The sequence below is a fragment of the Antechinus flavipes genome, chromosome 5 (genome assembly GCF_016432865.1).
Source record: "Antechinus flavipes isolate AdamAnt ecotype Samford, QLD, Australia chromosome 5, AdamAnt_v2, whole genome shotgun sequence".
In the NCBI taxonomy this organism is placed as follows: domain Eukaryota; kingdom Metazoa; phylum Chordata; class Mammalia; order Dasyuromorphia; family Dasyuridae; genus Antechinus; species Antechinus flavipes.
Window position 1 is genome coordinate 122817160 of NC_067402.1, and position 20938 is coordinate 122838097.

Genomic DNA, 20938 nt, shown 5'->3' on the forward strand with positions numbered 1-20938 from the left:
AGATCAGTAAAATAGTTTCTTGGGAGTTTGATTGGTATAGCACTAAGTAAATAGATTAGTTTAGGTAGTATTGTCATCTTTATTATATTTGTTTGACCTCTCCAAGAGCAATTAATATTTTCCCAATTGTTTAGATCTGACTTTATTTGTGTAGAAAGTGTTTTGTAGTTTTGCCCATGTAGTTTTTGACTTTCCCTTTGCACATAGATTCCCAACTATTTTATATTATCAACAGTTATTTTAAATAGAATTTCTCTTTGTATCTCTTGCTGTGGATTTTGTTAGTGATGTATAAAAATGCTGATAATTTATGTGGATTTATTTTGTATCCTGCAAGTTAGCTAATGTTGTGGATTACTTCAAATAGCTTTTTAGTAGATTCTCTGAGGTTCTGAAAGTATACGATGATATCATCTGCAAAGAGTGATAATTTGGTTTCCTCATTAACTACTTTAATTCCTTTAATCTCTTTTCATCTCTTATTGCCAAAGCTAGCTATTCTAATACAATATTGAATAGTAATGGTGATAGTGGGTAACCTTGTTTCACTCCTGATCTTATTGGGAATGATTCCAGTTTATCCTCATTACATATAATGCTTACTGATGGTTTTAGATAGATGCTGCAGACTATTTTAAGAAAAAGTCCATTTATTCCTATACTCTCTAGTGTTTTTAATAGGAATGGGTGTTGGATTTTATCAAATGCCTTTTATGCATCTATTGAGATGATCATATGGTTTTTGTTAAATTGGTTATTGATATAGTCAATTATGCTAATTGTTTTCCTAATATTGAACCAGGCCTGTGTTCCTGGTATAAATCCTATTTGGTTATGGTGTATTATCCTGGGGATGATTTTCTGTAATCTTTTTTGCAAATATTTTATTTAAAATGTTTGCATCAATATTCATTAGGGAGATTATTCTATAATTTTCTTTCTCTGTTTTGTACTACCTGGTTCAGTTATCAATACCATGTTTGTGTCATAAAATGAATTTGGTAGGAGTCCTTCATTCCCTATTTTTTCAAATAGTTTATATAGCATTGGAGTTAATTGTTCATTAAATGTTTGGTAGAATTCACATATAGATTCATCTGGTCCTGGGGATTTTTTCTTTGGGAGTTTATTAATAGCTTGTTCTATTTCTTTTTCTAAAATAGGACTATTTAAGCAATTGTCTTCTTCCTTTGTTAATCTGGGCAACCTATATTTTTGTAGGTATTCCTCCATTTCACTTAGGTTATCAAATTTATTAGCATAAAGTTGGGCAAAATAACTCCTAATTATTACTCTAATTTACTCTTTATTAGTGGAAAGTTCTCCCTTTCATTTTTAAGACTAGCAATTTGATTTTCCTCTTTCCTTTTTCTAATCAAATTTTCCAAAGGTTTACCTATTTTGTTTTTTTTTTTTCATAAAACCAACTCTTAGTTTTATTTATTAATTCAATAGTTTTTTTTTTACTTTTATTTTATTAATCTCTCTTTTTATTTTTAGGAGTTCAAGTTTAGTATTTGATTGGGTGTTTTTAATTTGCTCTTTTTCTAGCTTTTTTAGTTGCAAGCCTAATTCATTGATCTTCTCTTTCTCTGCTTTATGCAACTAAGCCACTAGAGATATAAAATTTCCCCTTATTAGGATTTTATCTAAATCCCACAAATTTTGGTCTATTGTCTCATTATTGTCATTCTCTTAGATGAAATTATTAATTGTGTCTATGACTTGCTGTTTCACTTCATTTCATTTAGGTTATCAAATTTATTGGCATAAAGTTGGGCAAAGTAACTCCTAATTATTACTCTAATTTACTCTTTATTAGTGGAAAGTTCTCCCTTTCATTTTTAAGACTAGCAATTTGATTTTCCTCTTTCCTTTTTCTTTCTTCATTCTTTAGAATGAGATTATTTAGTTTCCAATTATTTTTTGGTCTATTTTCCCTTGGCTTTTCATTGAATGTATTATTTATTGCATCATGATCTGAAAAGGATGCATTTACTATTTCTGTCTTTCTGTATTTGATTTTGAGGTCTTTATGTCCTAATATATGGTCAATTTTTGTATAGGTTCCATGAACTGCCAAGAAGAAAGTGTACCCCTTTTTGTCTCCATTCAATTTTCTCCAAAGATCTATCATACCTAACATTTTTAGTATTCTATTTACCTCTTTAGCTTCTTTCTTATTTATTTTATGGTTTGATTTATCCAGTTCTGAGAGTGCAAAGTTGAAATCTCCTATTATTATAGTTTTCCTGTCTATTTCTTCTTGCAGGTTTTTTAATTTCTCCTTTAGGAATTTAGATGCTATACAACTTGGTGCATATATGTTTAGTATTGATATTACTTCATTATCTATGGTACTCTTTAGCAAGATATATTTTTCTTCCTTATATCTTTTAATTAGATCAGTTTTTGCTTTTGCTTGATCTGAGATCAGTATGGTTACCCCTGCTTTTTTTAAAACTTCACTCAAAGATCCTGCTCCAGCCTTTTATCTTTACTTTGTATGTATCAACCTACTTTAAATGTGTTTCCTGCGAAGAACATGTTGTAGGATTCTGACTTTTAATCCAGTCTGCTATCTGCCTCTGCTTTATGGGAGAGTTCACCCCATTCACATTTACAGTTAAAACTATTAATTCTGTATTTCCTGCCATCTTTTTATTCCCAGATTAAACTTTTCTCTTTCTTTTCCCCCTTACCTCCCTCCCCAGTATTTAACTTATGGGCATCACTTGCTTCAAACAGCCTTCAACCTTTAGATTGCCTCCCCTTTCTTATGCCTTTCCCCTACTATTTCTTTATTTCCTTCTATTTAGCCTACCTCTTCCCTTTTTACTTTTCCTCTCCCATTTTTTCAATAAGGTAAGAGAAGTTTCTTTGTAGAATATATGTCTAATATTTTCTCTTTGAGCCAAATCTGATGAAAGTAAGATTCATATAATGTTCACCTCCCTCCCTTCTTTCCCTCAGATATAATATGTTTCCTTTGCCTCTTTGTGGGATGTAATTTCCTCTTTTTACCTCCACTCTTCCTTTTTTCTGGTACAATCCCCTCTCCACCTCTAGTTCCTTTTTTATATTATAACAGTAAAATCAAATTATACATGCACTCTCTATGTATACCCATAATAGAAATACAGTTCTCAAGAGTTCTTTCTACCTTTTTATGCTTCTCTTGAATCCTATATTTGGAGATCAAATTTTTTGTTTAGCTCTGTTTTTTTCAGCAGATATAAATAGAGTTCACCTCTCTCATTGAATGTCCATCTTCTTCCCTGGAAGAAAATGCTCAGTTTAGCTAGATAGTTTATTCTTGGCTGCATTCCAAGTTCCTTTGCCTTTTGGAATATCAGATTCTAGGCCCTTCAATCCTTTAATATGGAAGGTGCTTGATCCTGAATAATCCTTATTGTGGTTCCTCAGTGTTTGAACTGCTTTTTTCTGGAAGCTTATATTTTTTTCTTTGGTCAAATAATTCTGAAATTTAGCCACAATATTCCTTTGAGTTTTAATTTTGGAGTCTCTTTCAGGAGGTATTTGATGAATTCTTTCAATGGCTAGTTTACTTTCTGATTCTATGACATTTGGGCAGTTCTCTGATGATTTCCTGAAAAATAGTGTTTAGGCTCTTTTTTTTTTAATCATGGTTTTTAGGGAATCCAATAATCCTTAGATTATCTCTCCTAGATCTATTTTCCAGGTCTGTTATTTTCCCAAGTAGGTATTTAACATTTTTTTCTATTTTTTCATTTTTTTTTGGGGGGGGGGGGGGCTTGCTTGACTGATTCTTGATGTCTCATTGAGTCATTCATTTCCATTTGTTCAGTTCTGATTTTTAATGAATTGTTTTCTTCATTTACTATTTTTTGCTTCTTTTTGTATTTGTGCAATTGAGTTTTTAAATGAATTGTTTTGTTCTATGGAATTTTTTTCATTTCACAAATTTTTTAAGAAGTTGTTTTCTTTTTCCACTTTACAAATTCTGTTTTCCTGGGAGTTCTTTACCTTTTCCAATTCACAAATTCTATTTACCTTGGAGCTCTTTACCTTTTCCATTTCATGTATTCTGTTTTTCAGGGAGCTGTGTTTTTTTCCAATCTATTTTTAATGAGTTACATGCCTTTTCCAAATGGTCTTGCCAAGTTTTTCTTTCCTTTCCCCTTTTTCTTCTAGCTCTCTTTTAAGATCCTTTTTGATTTCTTCTAGGAGAGCCTTATGTGATGGGGATCAGGTTCTACTACCCTTTGGGGCTTCATCTGGAGACAATCTGCTTGTAGTCTCTTCAGGGTTTGAAATAGAAGCTATCTATAGTTAGAGCTCACTTTGCTTTTTCACTCATTTTTTTTTTCCAAGTTGGAATCTGCTTTTAGGGCAAGGAAGTTCCAAGCCCCCTGTACAAACACCAGGAAACTTCAGTGACTGCACTGGGATTGCTGAGTCACTCCTGGTGCTGAGTGGGTATAGCCAGGTTCTGTGAGACTCCAGCATTTTGGGGTACACTTTATCTTTTGTGTTTGTGTTGGATGTTTTATAACTTCTGGTTATACTACTGGTACTGGTTTGCAACCAGGGCAGAGTAGCCAACACCATGGTAGAGACCTCCCAGTAGATTCTCCTCCACACAGAGACCACACTCAATCCTGGGTCTGCAATATGCACTGGCCTCTGTGTTCTGCCTTCCTGCCTATATCTGGCCACCTCCTCCCCTGCCTCACCAAAACAAACCTTTTCTGGTATTCTTCAAAATTATCTTCTGCTGGTATTTTGTTGTATTCCCAGTATTGGTGGATTTTACCAGTCCAGCACTATTTCAGAGGCTGAATTTCATTATTAGTGTGAGGGTAGTAGGAGAGCTTAAAAAGAAACATGTGTCCTCTCTGCCATCTTGGCTCCCTTCTTTTTCTTGCAGAAATCTCCTTTACAGGTAACTTCCATCTTTCAATATCTCAAAAACTTTCAAATAGCTACATGAGCCCTTTCCCTCTGGAAAATTCACTTTCAGAATCCTTTTGGGCTCTCCTTCATATAGTGTTCCAAGGAAAGCCCTCAGAGACATAGCTAATTTGTTTACTTAATCTAATCTTGGTGTTCCTGACTTGATGAGGAATTTGAATATCATACTTATGAGGTATTTGAACCTCATAAAGGGAGAGATTACTTTTTTTTTTTTTTTTTGCTATTAGCTTAATGCCTCATAACCTCTTGGGATTATATTGTGGGCCTTCCACGACTATTTTAACTGAGGGAGATAGGAGTATGGGGGGGGGGGGGGGAATTCATTCCGTTACACTATTTAACTATGAATACTGTGCAAGACTCATTCCTGGGTCTTTCTTTTTTTACACTGGCTTGCTTACCTCAGAAGTTCCATGGGTTTAATCATCATCTCTACCCAAATGTCTCTCATATCTATATAAACTTTCCTGGTCTTTATCCTAAGGGTCAATTACTCAGCTCGGGTTGCCTATGGGCTATTCTAATTGAATGGCCAATAGACATATCAAATTCATTGTATCCAAAATAGAACTCATGATCCTCCCTCCCCCCAAAACTGCTATCTAATATTCAAACTTCCTTTTTCTGTTGAAAGGGTAACCATCCTACCTGTCATTTAGGTTTACAACCTGAGAGTTATCCCTTACTCTTTAAACTACTCCTACACTTTATATATCCAATTAGTTTTCAAATATTCACATTTCTAATTGCACAGTATCTCTCAAATCTGACTCTTCTCTCCACTCCCACAGTTACCACCCTAGATCAGTTCATCATCACATATTTTTAGACTGTTTCAATAACTTCCTAATTAATCTTCCTGTCTCAAGTTTCCTTTTTCCAATATATAGATGCCAAAGTGATTGTTCTGTAACTCCCCTACTCAATTAACTAATTAACTTCAATGATACCCCACTATCTCTAGGCTCAACCATAAAGTCCTCTGGCTTTTAAAGTCTTTTACAATGTGTCCTTGACTTATATTTCTCCTCCCCATCTATTATAGTCTCTCTAAGTTGTTCTTCTTGTCCTTCCTCACTTGTGAAAGTCCATCTCCATCTTTGTACTTTTGTACTATCTCTCCTCCATGACTGGAATATACTCCTACCTCATCTCCAACACATGGAATCCCTGGTTTATTTTCAGAATTTTTCTCAATTGTCAGCTTCCATATGGAGTATTTTCTGATTCAACTACTACTAAACAAATGAACTTATATATATTTGCTTATATTTATTTATATAAGTATTGTTTTCCCCATTAAATATAAACTTCTTGAAGGTAGGGACATTTCTGTTTTTGTCTTTATATTCCTAAAACCCAACATCTAACATTCAGTTAATTCTTGCTTATTGATTGACTGAAGAATAAATAAAAATGACTCCTGAAAAAAAATAAAGTCTTTAAACTTCAGAGAGATCTGACAACTTCTTGTTAATGAGTGACTGCATGGCCCCCAAACAAAAGAAAATAAAAATTTCTGATTATAAAGGAATTTCTTTTTTCTTCCTTCCTTCCTTCCTTCCTTCCTTCCTTCCTTCCTTCCTTCCTTCCTTCCTTCCTTCTTTCCTTCTTTCTTTCCTTCCTTCCTTCCTTCCTTCCTTCCTTTTTCTTCCTTCATTCCTTTTTCTTCTTTCCTTCTTTCCTTTTTCTTCCTTTCTTTCCTCCTTCCTTTCTTCCTTCCTTTTTCTTTCTCCCTTTCTTCTTTCCTTCTTTCCCTCCTTCCTTCCCTCCCTCCTTCTCTCCCTCCTTCCCTCCCTCCTTCCCTCCCTCTTTCCCTTCCTCCTTTCCTTCCTTCTTTCCTCCCTTTCTTTCATAAACTTAACTCTGTTGTCTAGCCATACTTTTGGAAGGAGAAGGAAATGAAATCCAACGAAAATTGGAGCAAGTGAGAACATAACAATTATAAGGTATAAGAGCAGATGAGGCTTGGGAGTACTCTTTCCCAGTTACAGAGGAATGGTTTAAGTAAGTATTGGTGATCTTCTTGCTGGTCTTGCCATCCCAAGAAACAAAATGTTCCATGGCTTTCACAATATTCATGCCTTCTTTCACTTGGCAAAAGACCAACACCTACCCTCTAACCAATCAGTCTTAGCTATACAAATGAAACACAGAGAGCTATTTGTGTCAGGTCTAGCCTTTGCCAAGGACAAGCTACCAGAATCAATATACTTTAGGGTAAGTTCTCATCAGCAAACTTCTCTCCATAGATGGACTTGCCACCAGTGCCATTATGATATGTGAAATCGATCACCCTGGCACATGAACCCAGGAATGATTCTGTAAAAGCAGCATCCCTTATAACCAAATCCCTCCTTCCCAGTGCTCAGAACAAAGGAGTTTTCTATTGTCTTTGGAACCTTCTGTGCAAAATACTTGAAAGTAATCCAGACCAGGAGCTTCTTATCAGTGGCAATGTTGAGCACACATTGAGGTCGGTCATGTCAACTAATGTGTGATCTGGGTGTTACTGGAGATAAAGCGGAGAATCAGTCTTGTTTTCGGAACCAAGACAAGTACTCTTTGTGACAATGTTAGCATAGCCAGGAATTTCTACAGGTTCTAAAGACAAATGTCTTCTTCTTTTCCTCTTTCTCCTCCTCCCCCCAAAAAGAGAAGCTTAATGCTACCATAATCTCTAACTGTAACCAGTCAGATAAGACTAAACTATTTGTTCTTCATGAACTGGAGGGGAAGGACGAGAGTTGTATTCAAGTATGGAAAATATTTATAATACTGTTTTTAGGATTCATCAGATGACCAAGTCAAAAGCACATGAACTTTCAAAATGGAATCACAAGCTACCAATGGGAAACTTCATAGTTTATTTATTTTAGATAGTTAAGTGGCTTAGTGGATAGATAGATGGAACAGGAGTCAGCAAGACCTGAGCTCAAACCAACCTTAGAAATTTATGAACTTTGTGACTTTAGGCAAGTCCCTTAACCGCTGTCTTCCTCAGTTTCCAAATCTGCAAAATGGGAATAAGAATATTAGTATTTGTCTCTCAAGTCATTGTGAATATTAAATGAGATATATGTAGTGTGTAGGACAGTGTTTGCCACATAGTAAGTGCTATAAAAATGCTTGGTATTTGATTGCTTTACTGGCATCATTAAAAAAGAGAAAATTAATAATGAAGTGGGCATAAGGAAGAAGGAGTGAATAATAGTTTTGCAAAAATACTTTAGTAGGACAGCTAAGAAGCACAGTGGATAGAATAGCAATTTGGGAATCAGAAAGATTCATCTTCCTGAGTTCAAATCTGGCCTCAGATACTTAGTAGCTGTTTGATCATGGGAAAGTTACTTAATCTTGTTTGCCTCAGTTTCCCTATCTGTAAAATGAACAAGAGAAGGAGCTTTGAATCATTTCAATATATTTGCCAAGAAAACCCCAAAGGGGATCACAATTAGTTATGACTGAAAAATGACAGAATAACAACAAATACTTTAGTGGAGTATTGCAGTTGAAGAGGTTTGGAAGTCAGAAGACATCAAATACATGAGTTCATGGGCTACAGGAGAAAGAAAACACTAAGGGGTTGGGAAAAGGAGCCAGGACTCAGTGATCAGCCTAGGACAATGGAAAAAACAATTCTTCTGGAATCAAAGAATCTGTGATTTGTAATCTCTGTGGTAATCCTAGGCAAATCATTTCAATTCTCTGGACTTCAGTCTGTCTCTATTAAGTAAATAAATTGGACAAAATGAGCTTTGAGATCCCTTTCAATTCTTTGTGATTATAAAATTTAGACCACTTCACAATTCTGCCTCGTGATGTCCCAGCCCCCTTCCCCTAAACCCAAAGGCCAAATCAGTTGCCCTTTAACTTCTTCAAGCACCATCTAATCCAGCCATCTTCTTTCTCTGGCTGAAGTGGTAAGTCAAAAGGATAATAAAGAGTGAGTTTGCCACAGTAAGGTGATGCCATGTTGATGCATAAGCAAGGACAGTTTGTGTACAACAAACAGAAGCTGTGCATATGGGTATTTTATGTGCTCTGCAATTGCAAATGCAAGCACTTGGCAGCAGCTAGAGTGTGAATTAGTTATCACATCCTTCCCAAAATGACAGCCAGCTAAGAGCATCCTTTGATAGGAAGGAGATGGAGACCTATCTTTGTTTGAATGAATCTGTCAGATTCTTTCCTGAGAGCAGGTTTAGATGGGAGAAAGGGAGGAGGGAGGAGAGTACAAGGTACTTTTATGGAAGAATAAAAGTTAAGGTTAAATAAGTTCACAGTAAATTCATGGATCATAGAACTATAATGTGAGTAATATTTGCTTAATGGATATCACTTTTACTTTTGAGAAAAACTCACATGATCTTCATTGAAATAGAACTCAATCCTATTTAGATAAACCATTGGTCTGCTCCTGTGTAGCCTTTCTCAAGTTACTATATGTCTCAGAAAGTCAGTTCATCTGAAATAAGGAATTATAGATTTAAAGTTGGAAGGGGCTTAATAGATTATTTATAGTAACCCCCTCATCTTAGAGAAAAACACTAGTAAGTATCAAACACTAAATTCAAAAGCAGGTCTTAAACTCTAGCTTCATTTGAAAAGCCTCTAAACAAAAAGCCTCTTAGACGAAACAAAAAAAAACAAAATAAAAAAATCCAAATGAACCAGAATATCTCTACCTGTTCTTTAAAATATTTATGGGTTTATAAAATTTAAATAACTTCAAATTTGTCTCTATCATATCACAGATGTGAAAAATTGGGGCTCAGATAATTGAAGTTATTTGCCCCAAATTACAGTAGATAATTATCATTTTATTTTTCTTTTTAAAATAGACAAGAGGAATATATGGCTAAGGTCTTTGAGTTTTAACTTTAGCAGCAAAAAATATGATATGTGGAAGGCAATTTCTCTGATTTTTTTTAAACATTTTCAAATGAAAACTATAACCAAATCTTATATTTATAAAGAACAATAAGGTTGATGAAGCATTTCTCCATACTCTGTGAGGCAGGTAATGTGAATATTATTATCTTCATTTTAAAGGTAAGGGACCTGAAGTTCATAGAAGGAACTCATTTGCTCAAGTTCCCCTCCCTCTAGTCCAAGTAGTTAACGGACTTGTTCTAAGTTAAGAGGAAACAGAACACTCTTTGGTATTCCCAGTTAAGTGTAGCTATTTGGAGCTTTTTTTTTTTTTTGAATTTTTTTTTGAATTTTTATTTAATAATTACTTTATATTGACAGAATCCATGCCAGGGTAATTTTTTTTACAACATTATCCCTTGCACTCGTTTCTGTTCCGATTTTTTTTCCCCTCCCTCTCTCCACCCCCTCCCCTAGATGGCAAGCAGTCCTTTATATGTTGGATATGTTGCAGTATATCCTAGATACAATATATGTTTGCAGAACCGAACAGTTCTCTTGTTGCATAGGGAGAATTGGATTCAGAAGGTATAAATAACCCAGGAAGAAAAACAAAAATGCAGATAGTTCACATTCGTTTCCCAGTGTTCTTTCTTTGGGTGTAGCTATTTGGAGCTTTTATTAAAGTACTCAACTGATGGCCTGGGAGTTTATAGCCAATTTATCCTTTATTGCTAGGTTATGCCAATGACATAAATCCATCAGCAAAATCATTTAATTATGACTTGAAGCAATGAAAAAAAGAATAAATTTGCTTCACATTTACTCAAAGAGATTTGATTTCCTGCATCCATATTTTTCTGTGATTCATTTCTAGTGGCCACTGGGGCTCATTTATTCCAAACTAAAACAGTTAGTGCTCCACCATTACAAAACAGTTTTTACTGATAGGGAGAGAAATATGATAGAAAAAGAAATGGGTGGGTTTTACCTGAGGGAAGCTCTGGTTTCAAATTCCAGCTGTACTACCTACTATATATATAACTCTAATCAAGTCACTTAACTGATCTGGGCTACATATTTTTTATTTGCACGATGAGGGAGTTGGAGTAGATGACTTCTAACATTTTTCCTAGCTCAAAATCTGCAAAACTGAGAGGGGAAAGTAAATTCTGTGAAGTTAAGGACTATGACACTTCTATTGATGTCACCATACTTGCTTCATGTGTAGCCTTCTGAAAAATACAAAGGTTCCCCCTCCAACCTCTTACATTATCTTCTACCAAATGTTGTGGCAAGTGGAGTTTCAAGGCCAAATTTTTCCACTTTTCACTCAGCTGTGCTTTGTTGTGCTATCTTTCCATTTCCAGCTATACCTAAATGTATTTGAGAAGTTTTCAGAACAAACAATTTATAACAACACTTATGTTTCTTGTTTTATATAATCATTGGACTTACATGGTATTAATTGCTCTTTTGCAGATTTTTAGTGATTGAAAATATTTGTGATATTATTTATACAGGTATTCCTTCCAATAGTCTAAATCACAACTTTATCATGACTTAGTAGCTGGTCTTTAAATTGAATTGAAAATTTCATCTAATTTCATCTAATGGACAACTTTGTGCTCATCACCCTCTCTAAATTTATCTGGTTAATCTTGGACAACAAAAAATAATCCTTCAAGACTATTGAAATCTTCAAAAATTAGTAGGACAGATTGAGACAGTGTTCTATAGTCTTCAAGAACTCCACCTCATCTCTATACTATTATCAAAAATTATTCTAAGTATTTTCTATAACAATTACAAGCAAAGATTTAAATGGGGAAAAATGTTCTTGTTTTTTTCAAAATGATTAAATGAATAACTAGAAGAAATGAAGCAAGACCTAAAAGGGGGGAAGTTAAAACTCAAGTAGAAATATTTAGGAAAATAAGTCTCTTAGAAGAGAAAGTAGTTAACCTTGCCCCCCAAAAATGTAAATGTAATGCCCAAAACTAAAATAGGTGAAACAGAAACCACTGATTAAATAGAAAAAAAACAGCAAGAAATATGAAGACAAAATCAAATGATTTGGGGGGGGTAGAAGAAAATACAAGATATCTAATATAGACAACGACTGATCTGGGAAACAAATCAAGGAAAAATAATTTAAGAATCATTAGAGTTCCTGAAAACCATGACTAAAAAGAAAATCAGAATTCTATATTTCAAAAAAATCATAAATGAAAAAAAAACTAGATCTAATAGAATAAGAGGGCGAAGTAAAAATATTAAGAATCCACCAAGCAATTCCTGTAACAAACATTGACAGGAAAAAAAAATCACAAAAATGTCATTGCCAAAATCTAATTCTCTTAGTAAAAATATTATAAGCATCCAGAAAGAAGCTAATCAAATATCCAACAGCTGCAGACAGGATCACATGACATCTACAAAGGACATTAAGGGAGTTAAAATAAAACAAAACAAAAACAGAAGACCTGGATATGGATTGGTTTTTCTATGGGATTTTTGAAGACTAAAATAAAAAGAAGGAAGAGTAATTAGAAGAATATGAGTTTAGAAAACAGACTTACGAATTCTAATCAAAGCAATGATCAATCCATACTGCAATAGGTACCTGTGCTGAGGCATTTTACTCACCTTCTGACAGAAAGGAGATGAATAGGAGCTATAGACACACATGTTTGAACATGGCCATCGTGTGGGTTTGTTTTGCTTATTTTTATTTATTTGTTACTACAGGTTTTTTTTTTCTTAAGTGGGGGAATGGGGACAGCAGACAAAAAAGAGGACTAACAATAATATATTCCCCCAGAGAGATATTTAACTTTAAAAAAAATTACAGAAGAGAACAGAACAAAATACAAAAGTACAGACCAACTGGACAGTTTTGGAAGTAATAAATAGCACTTAAAAATAAATAAATATATATTTCTTAAAAGCAAAGAGTATGAGTTGAATATTCATAGTTTCATATAGATACTTCTTTTTGTCTTCTGATATGTGTATGAAAATACTTCTTTTGTTTAAATTCAGAATAAAATAAAATTTCCAAATAATTCAAAACACATCACTTTTGTAGTTGTGTGTAGGATGGATCACAAAGGGAATGGAAGCAGAGAGATTAATTAGAAGGCTGATTCAATAGGTTAAGTGAGAGATGATAAAACTATGATCTGGGATTATTGTTGAGGGAGTGGAATGCAGGCAACAGATATAAAAGATTTGTGGAGGATTTGGCAATTGGTTGGAAAAATCAACTACATAGCCTCATAGGATTAAGAATAGAAAGGGATTGGAGTAGCTGGATGGTGCAGTGGATAAAGCATCAAGTTCAAATCTGGCCTCAGACACTTAACACTTTCTAGCAGTGTGACTCTAAGACAAATCACTTAATCCTTCTTGTTTCACACACACACACACACAACACACACACACACACACACCACAAGAATTGAAAGGGGCTTTAGATATCATTAAGTCCAGTCTCTTCAATTTTGAAGTGATGATCAGACAGGTAAAAATATTTGCCCAAAGTCACACATAAGTAACAAGTAAAAGATTCAGAATTCAAACTCATATATTCTGATTCCAAACCCAGAATTTTGCTACCAGCTCCATGACCATGATTCTATAACTTAAGGAATCAATTTCAGAAAAAAAAATTTCCATTACTCTATTACTATTCTTTGCTACTTTGCATAATCATTAGAAAAGTAAGCAAGTATTTATGTAAATTTATCAACACCTGCCACCTGGTAAAGAAGCCCCACTGATGAATGAGCAAAGTTTCTAACCCACCTTTCTGACTCAGACATTTCATTAGCTGGGCATTCCCTAAGGGAGCCAAGGGCAGAAACAAAAGATCAACGTAACAAAATATTCACAGCAGCATTTTCTGTGCAGCAAAAAAAATTCACAAAAAGTAGATGCTACAGAATTGGAGAATAGTTGGGTAAGTGATGCTGTATTCATATAATAGAATATTTTTATGCTGTTGAAAACAATATAAGGAGTTTAGTGATATGTGGTAAGATTTATATAATTTCAGAATAGAGAACCAAGAAAACAGCTTATACATAATGACTTACTTTCATCATATGCATCTTCATAACTATACTGTTGGGGAAAAGAAGAAAGGACAGATTTTGGATTCTGATTGGAGACTGAAACAGGAAATAAATTATGTAATTGAAAGAAGTTATAGTCAAAGAGGAAATCATGGTAAAATGATGGCAGGAGGCTGCTTCTTGTTAGGGCTAACCAATGAGTTCATGCTCACTGTTTCATGAGGATATATTAAAAAGAGAAACAATTGGTGCTCCTTGATGGCAACAGGCCACTAAAGACAGAGAAAAGCACCAAGCATAGGAAAAAATGTCTTTTCTGGAGTCCACTTCCCACTACCAGAGGACTAGCCAAGAGGTCCTAAGTCCTAAGCATTTAATTCTAAAATTGTGTTCTAGTATATTTTTTTCACTCAAAGAACGGAATTGGGCAATTCCCAGACTTTTTGGGTTTGAGGCAATCTTCTAGTCTAGAGTTTTTTCTGGGCTAAGAGAATGGCTAGTACACAGTTTTTAGGCAAAGTCATCTGACAACCAACTGAGACCTATGGAGCAGATTACTGAAAGCTGCTAAGTACCATGAAGGAGAGATAACGTATGCTGGGTGGATCAAACAACTACTTGCAAACACTTCAATCATAATCTATTTTTTATTCTAAATATAATGCATAACGTAGTTTCATCCCAAAATGATACACAGCAGATAAAGGGTTACACTCAGTGTTAGGAAAATACATTTCAACTTTCTTCTGATACTTAAGTATCAGAAAAGAGAGTTAAAGTCTTGATACTTACTAGTTATAAATATCAATGGGAAATTACTTCATTTCTCTGAGACTCAGTTTTCTTATCTGCAAAATCCTCACAGCTGTCAAAGTTGTTTCCCTAAAATTCATGTCTGACCATGGTCCATTTACTCCTGCCCTTATGCCCTTGAACCGCCTGTTCTGTTGCCTAGAATATGCTTCTTCCTCAGTGTGCCTCTTAGAATTCTGGACATCTAACTTGAGTACCATCTTTAAGATGTCTTTCTTGATTCACCCAAATACTAGTCTCTTTCTTCTTCTCCCCCATTGCCAATATCAATATATATCTATTTTATAGTTGTAAATGTATATGCCATTTCCTTCAATAGAATTGTAAGAGCAAAGGCTTGTTTCATTTTTGCCTTTATATTCCTCATGTCTACCACAACGCCTGGTACATAAATGCTGATTGATTGATAAAATGGGGAGATGGCGGATCTTCTGACAGATGGCCTCAGTTTTCTGAGTAAAGGAAAAGAAAATAATTTATCCTGAGAGGAATTAATGGTTAGGGGAATAGTGTAAATAGGCTTGAAGAGAAGGAAAGATTTGGAATGGATGTTATAGGGATAGGGAGTCAATAAAGAAAGAATTAAAGGATTTCCAGGTAATAGTAAGAGCCCAATTGAGACTGAATAGTAGACCCAATCATCATAGATATATCCCTTTCCCCATATGTCTTCAGCATCTTGTTAATATGAGCAGATAAAGTAGATGATAGGATTTTGTAAAGGTATGAGCAAGGTAAAAGGCAAAGTTGGTGATTATAAAGGTCTAAACAATAGAATAAGGAGGTAAATGGTTCAAGGGAAGGGATTAACTCAATATTTTAAAGGAAAGAAACTGAGATCAGAGCAGGGCTGATGGAATAAGAAAGCTAGAAAGGGTTGAGAGATTGAAGGATTGAGTGTAGTGAGAAGAAAAATAGGCTTAGGGTAGGGTGGGGCATGAGGAAAAATGGCAGAACTTTTGGAGGTTTGGCAAGTAAAGAAATTTCAAATGTTGAAGTGGAATATTTTTAGGTGATGGAGAAATCAAGGACAGATCATCCTAATGTGTGGCTGAGATAAACTGAAGAGGTCACCCCACTATTCAATTTGTTTTCAGTTTCTCTATTTTTTATTAAAACTTTTTTTATTTTCAAAACATATGCATGGATAATTTTTCAACATTGACCCTTGCAAAATCTTGTATTCCACATTTCACCCCCTTTCCTCTATCCCCTTCCCCAGATAAGCAATCCAATATATGCTAAACATATTAAAATATATGTTAAATCCAATATATGTATATATATTATATATATATAATTATCTTGCTGCACAAGAAAAATCAGATCAAAAAGGAAAAAATAAGAAAGAAAACAAAATGCAAGCAAACAATAAGAAAAAGAGTAAAAATGCTGTGTTGTGATCTACACTCAGTTCCCACAGTTCTCTCTCGGGGTATAGATATTTCTCTTCATCACAACATCATTGGAACTGGCCTCAATCATCTCATTGTTGAAAAGAGACACATCCATCAGCACTGATCACTTGTTACCATGTATAATCTTCTTGTTACCATGTACAGTGATCTCTTGGTTCTGCTCATTTTATTTATGTTCATCTAAGTCTCTCCAGGCCTCTCTGAAATCATGCTGCTGACTATTTCTTATAGAACAATAATATTCCATAACATTCATATACCTTATTCAGCCATTTCTCAACTGATGGGCATCCACTCAGTTTTTAGTTTCTTGCCACTACAAAAAAAACTTCCCCAAACATTTTTGCACACGTGAATCCCTTTCCCTCCTTTATGATTTCTTTGGGATATAGTGGAAACATTGCTGGATCAAAGAGTATGCATGTTTTGATAGCTCTTTGGGCATAGTTCCAAATTGCTATCCAGAATGGTTGGCTCAGTTTACAACTCCACAAGCAATGTATTAGTGTCCTAGTTTTCCAACATTCGCCATTATCTTTTCCTGTCATTTTAGCCAATCTGAGAGGTATTCTACTATTTAATTAATTATAGTAGCTCCCTATTAATTATTTCTAGGCTCAATATAAATTCTTTTGCTGGACATTCAGAGATCTTCATGGATCTGACCATTCTTTATTTTTCTACTTTTACATATTACATAAAAATATCTTTATATTTTTAAATGATTTCTTGTGGTAGAGAAATTTGATTAGATACATTTCCTCTCTATATAAGAAAACATTTCCTAATCATTGGAACATCCTTTAATTTTATTAGCATTAATTATTATTATTCCTTAGAGGATATAACCCACTTTAGGAGATGGTGAGTTCTCCATAATCTGTAGGTCTTCAAGTAAAGGCTAGATGCATCAAGGTGTCTCCTACTCAAGATCAGATTAGACTAGCTAATTTTTGAGGTCCCTTCTAAATCTGAGATTCTGCAATTCTATAACCATGATCCTATATCTTTCCTATTCTCTGAAGCTTTCTTCATATGCAATTTCAGTGTATATATATATATTATATATATATATTATATATATATATATATTAAACAATTAAATTGTTATTGGGAATTCCCAAAGAGAAAACTTCTATCAGTGCATGTTGGAAGTTGCTCTGCTGTTATAGTCTGAGAGAGTTGTTGTGAGTATAGTGAAGAACAGTGATGCGTCCAGGGTCACACAGACATTATGTGTCAGAAGATCCCATTAACCTTATTTTATTTTTAATAGTATTTTATTTTTCCAAATATATGCAAAGATAGTTTTCACTATTCACTTTACAAAACCTTGCATTTCAAATTTTTCTGCCTTTCTTTGGCTTCCCTTCTCCTTAAGACAGCAAGTAATCTGATATAGGTTAAACACATGCAATTCTTCTAAACATATTTCTATATTTGTCATACTGTGTCATACAGATCAAAAAAGAAGAAAAAGAAGCAAACAACAACAAAAAAGATGAAAATACGGTGCTTTGATCCACATTCAGTCCCTGTAGTCCTCTCTCTGGATGAAGATGGCTCTTTCCATCACAAGTCTATTGGAATTGGTTTGAATCATCTCATTGCTGAAAAATGCCTAGTCCATCTAATTGATCATCACATAATTTTGTTCTTACTGTTGTAACTATTATTACAATGTTCTCTTGGTTCTACTCACTTCACTTAATATCAGTTCATATAAGTCTATCCAGGCTTTTTTGAAATCAGCCTGTTCATCATCTCTTGTAGAAAATAATATCCCATTACATTCATATACCATAACTTATTCAAGCCATTCTCCACCTGACTTCACTTTTTTAAAATAAGGAAATAAAGCCTAGAAAGTTCCAAAAGTCTGGGAAATAAAGGGCACTTAGCCATGGGTAAGATCTGAGGCATAAATCCCAATTTTCATTGTCTATGTGATCTCAAGTTAGTCATTTCACTCCGTGGGTTTACATTTCCTAATCTGAGAAATTAGAGTTTTAGACTAAATCCTCCCAGTCTATCAGGCCAACAATTAATTTGCAATTCTCAGCAGCTTTTCTAAAAATCACTTCCCTAGTGGCAGAACCAAAGCCAAAACACAAGTCTCTTGACTCCCACGCAATCCAGTTCACTTTTCAATATACCACCCTATCACTTATATGCATTTGAATGAATGTTGAATCTGCTTCCCCTAGATTTTTGTATAATCAAAATAGAAATTTAATTGGCATGTATTTATCTTTTGGATTTCCCTGTTCCTTCAATAACAGAGGCACAGGTAATGCTAAGTATTCATGCATAATGTTGCCTAGTTTGGAAATTGAGCAATTCCATCCCTTTGTCATGCCTTAGAAAGGTAAACAAAATTGAAAAAAAAAATCCTTATGTTCTATGCTATGGAGATACCAACCTCTACCTGGTGGGAGGCACACTCATAGCTGGTAAATAGATTACCCTTTGCTCTCTGCCTAGACTTGTCCAAGAGTTGGGTGGTACACTTTCTATTACTCCAGATTGGAGCCAATTATCTCAAAGAAAATTTAGTGGAAAAACTTAAGTTGTAGTTTACTGGTGCTTGTTCAATTCAATGTTAAAAGGCAAGTCTATTTTTCTAATGCTCTTAAAAGTATTTTTTAAAGGAATTTGCAACAAGCAATTTCTCTTTTTAAAAAATAGCTTTTTATTTTCAAAATATATGCACAGATAATTTTCAACATCCACCCTTGCAAAATCTTGTGTTCCATATTTTTCTTCCCCCCTTTCCACTTCCCCTTTTCCCCTAGACAGAAAGTAATCCAGAATAGGTTAAACGTGCAATTCTTCTAAATATACTTCCACTTTTATCATGCTGCACAAGAAAAATCAGATCAAAAAGGGGAAAAAATGAGAAAGAAAACAAAAAGCAAGCAAATAACAACACAAAAAATACTATATTGTGATCCACGTTCAGTCCCCATAGTCCTCTTTCTTCATCACAAATCTATTGGAATTGGCCTGAAGGACCTCATCATTGAAAAGAGACAAGTCCATCAGAACTGATCATCACACAGTGATGTGCCTGTTGGTGATTGGTCAGGAGTTGATGAGTTCAATGCTCTCTTCGTTGTATTCACTTCACTCAGCATCAGTTCATGTAAGTCTCTCTAAGCCTCTCTGAAATTATCCTGCTGATTGTTTCTTACAGAACAATAATATTCCATAACATTTATATACCACAACTTATTCAGTCACTCTTTAACTGATGGGCATCCATACATTTTCCAGTTTCTTGCCACTACAAACAGGGCTGCCACAAACATTTTTGCCCATACAGGTCCCTTTTCCTTCTGTAAAATCTCTTTAGAATATAAGCCCAGTAGAAACACCGCTGGCTCAAAGGGTATGCACAGTTTGATAATTCTTTGGGCATAATTCAAAATTGCAGCAAGCAGTTTCCAGGAAAGTCCCCATCTTTAGCATGTTCGTGCATGTGTGTATTTGGCAGCTAGGTGGAAGTGGATAGAGTGTTAGACCTGGAGTCAGAAAGACATCTTCATGTTCCAAATTCAGCCTCAGACACTTACTAGGTGTATGGCCCTGGGCAAGTCATTTAATACATTTGTTTAAGTTTCCTCATCTATAAAATGAGCTAGAGAAGAAAATGTCAATCCCCTCCAGAATCTTGGTGATTGAAAAATGATTGAACAACATCTACATATATATGTTGTTATATTGTATGTATATATTTATATACATATATACATTCAGGCTATGTTTTATATACATACATATCTAGAAACAGACATGTATGTATTGTTTTTATATATATGCACATACATAGATATACATGCATTGTGTTATATATACACATTCATACATACATAAACATATCCTTTGTTTATATATATATACACATAATATGCTTTACATATAGATGCAGAGCTACATATTTTATATGTTTTATGCTTTATATAGAGATATATTGTGTTTTATATATGTATATATACATGCTATTACATATGCACATATATGTCATGTTTTAAACACATATATTCTGTTTATGCATACATACATATTCTATTTACATATACACATCATGTTATATACACACATTTTATATCCATACAGACCCACACACATATTATGTTTTTATATATGTACCTTGAGAAGGAGGAGAAGGAGGAGGAGGAGAAACATAGGTTTTATAGCTGTGAAGTGAATCAAAAGTCATTTAGTGCCAATCCTTCATTTTACATATAAGGAATCTTAAATCTCAAAAGTCTGGGAATCAGGGAGAGAAGTATAGTTTAAACTTTCTGACTTCAAATTTAGTTTTCTGTCTGCTATAATTCTCTGACTGCCTAAAATGTGCTAGTGGTTTTGCTATATTCCTGAGAAAGAGAAATCATTCTCAACAACATATTTCAATTCAGTCAATCAATCAATGATTTTTTCTAGAAGCTTTTGCTGTATTGCAGGCATTGGACTGAGCACTGGAGATATCAGTACAAAAGTGAAATAATCCTTGAGGAGTTTACATTCTGAAAAGGGAAACGTGCATTTATAAATGTACCAAGTACCCTCACACTTACTCTGATAACTACATTTCCATTTGAGGGTTCTGGAAGTACTCTAAGGGGTTTAAGGTACCTCTTCTCTAATGCTCATTTCTTTACTGGTTGTCTTTCCCCACTATTGGGTATCAGTAATTAGCACTCTCAAACATTACTCTTTGTTCTGGTCATTGATGCTAGGCTGTATAAAATAGAGAAAGAGAAGGTCAATGAATTGGGCTTGCAACTA

General features: G+C 34.4%; 1 pseudogene; it reads right to left on the bottom strand.

Moving 5' to 3' along the window:
• Positions 1-6819: 6819 nt before the first annotated feature.
• LOC127538621 (peptidyl-prolyl cis-trans isomerase A-like) lies at positions 6820-7445 on the bottom strand (annotated as a pseudogene).
• Positions 7446-20938: the final 13493 nt, after the last annotated feature.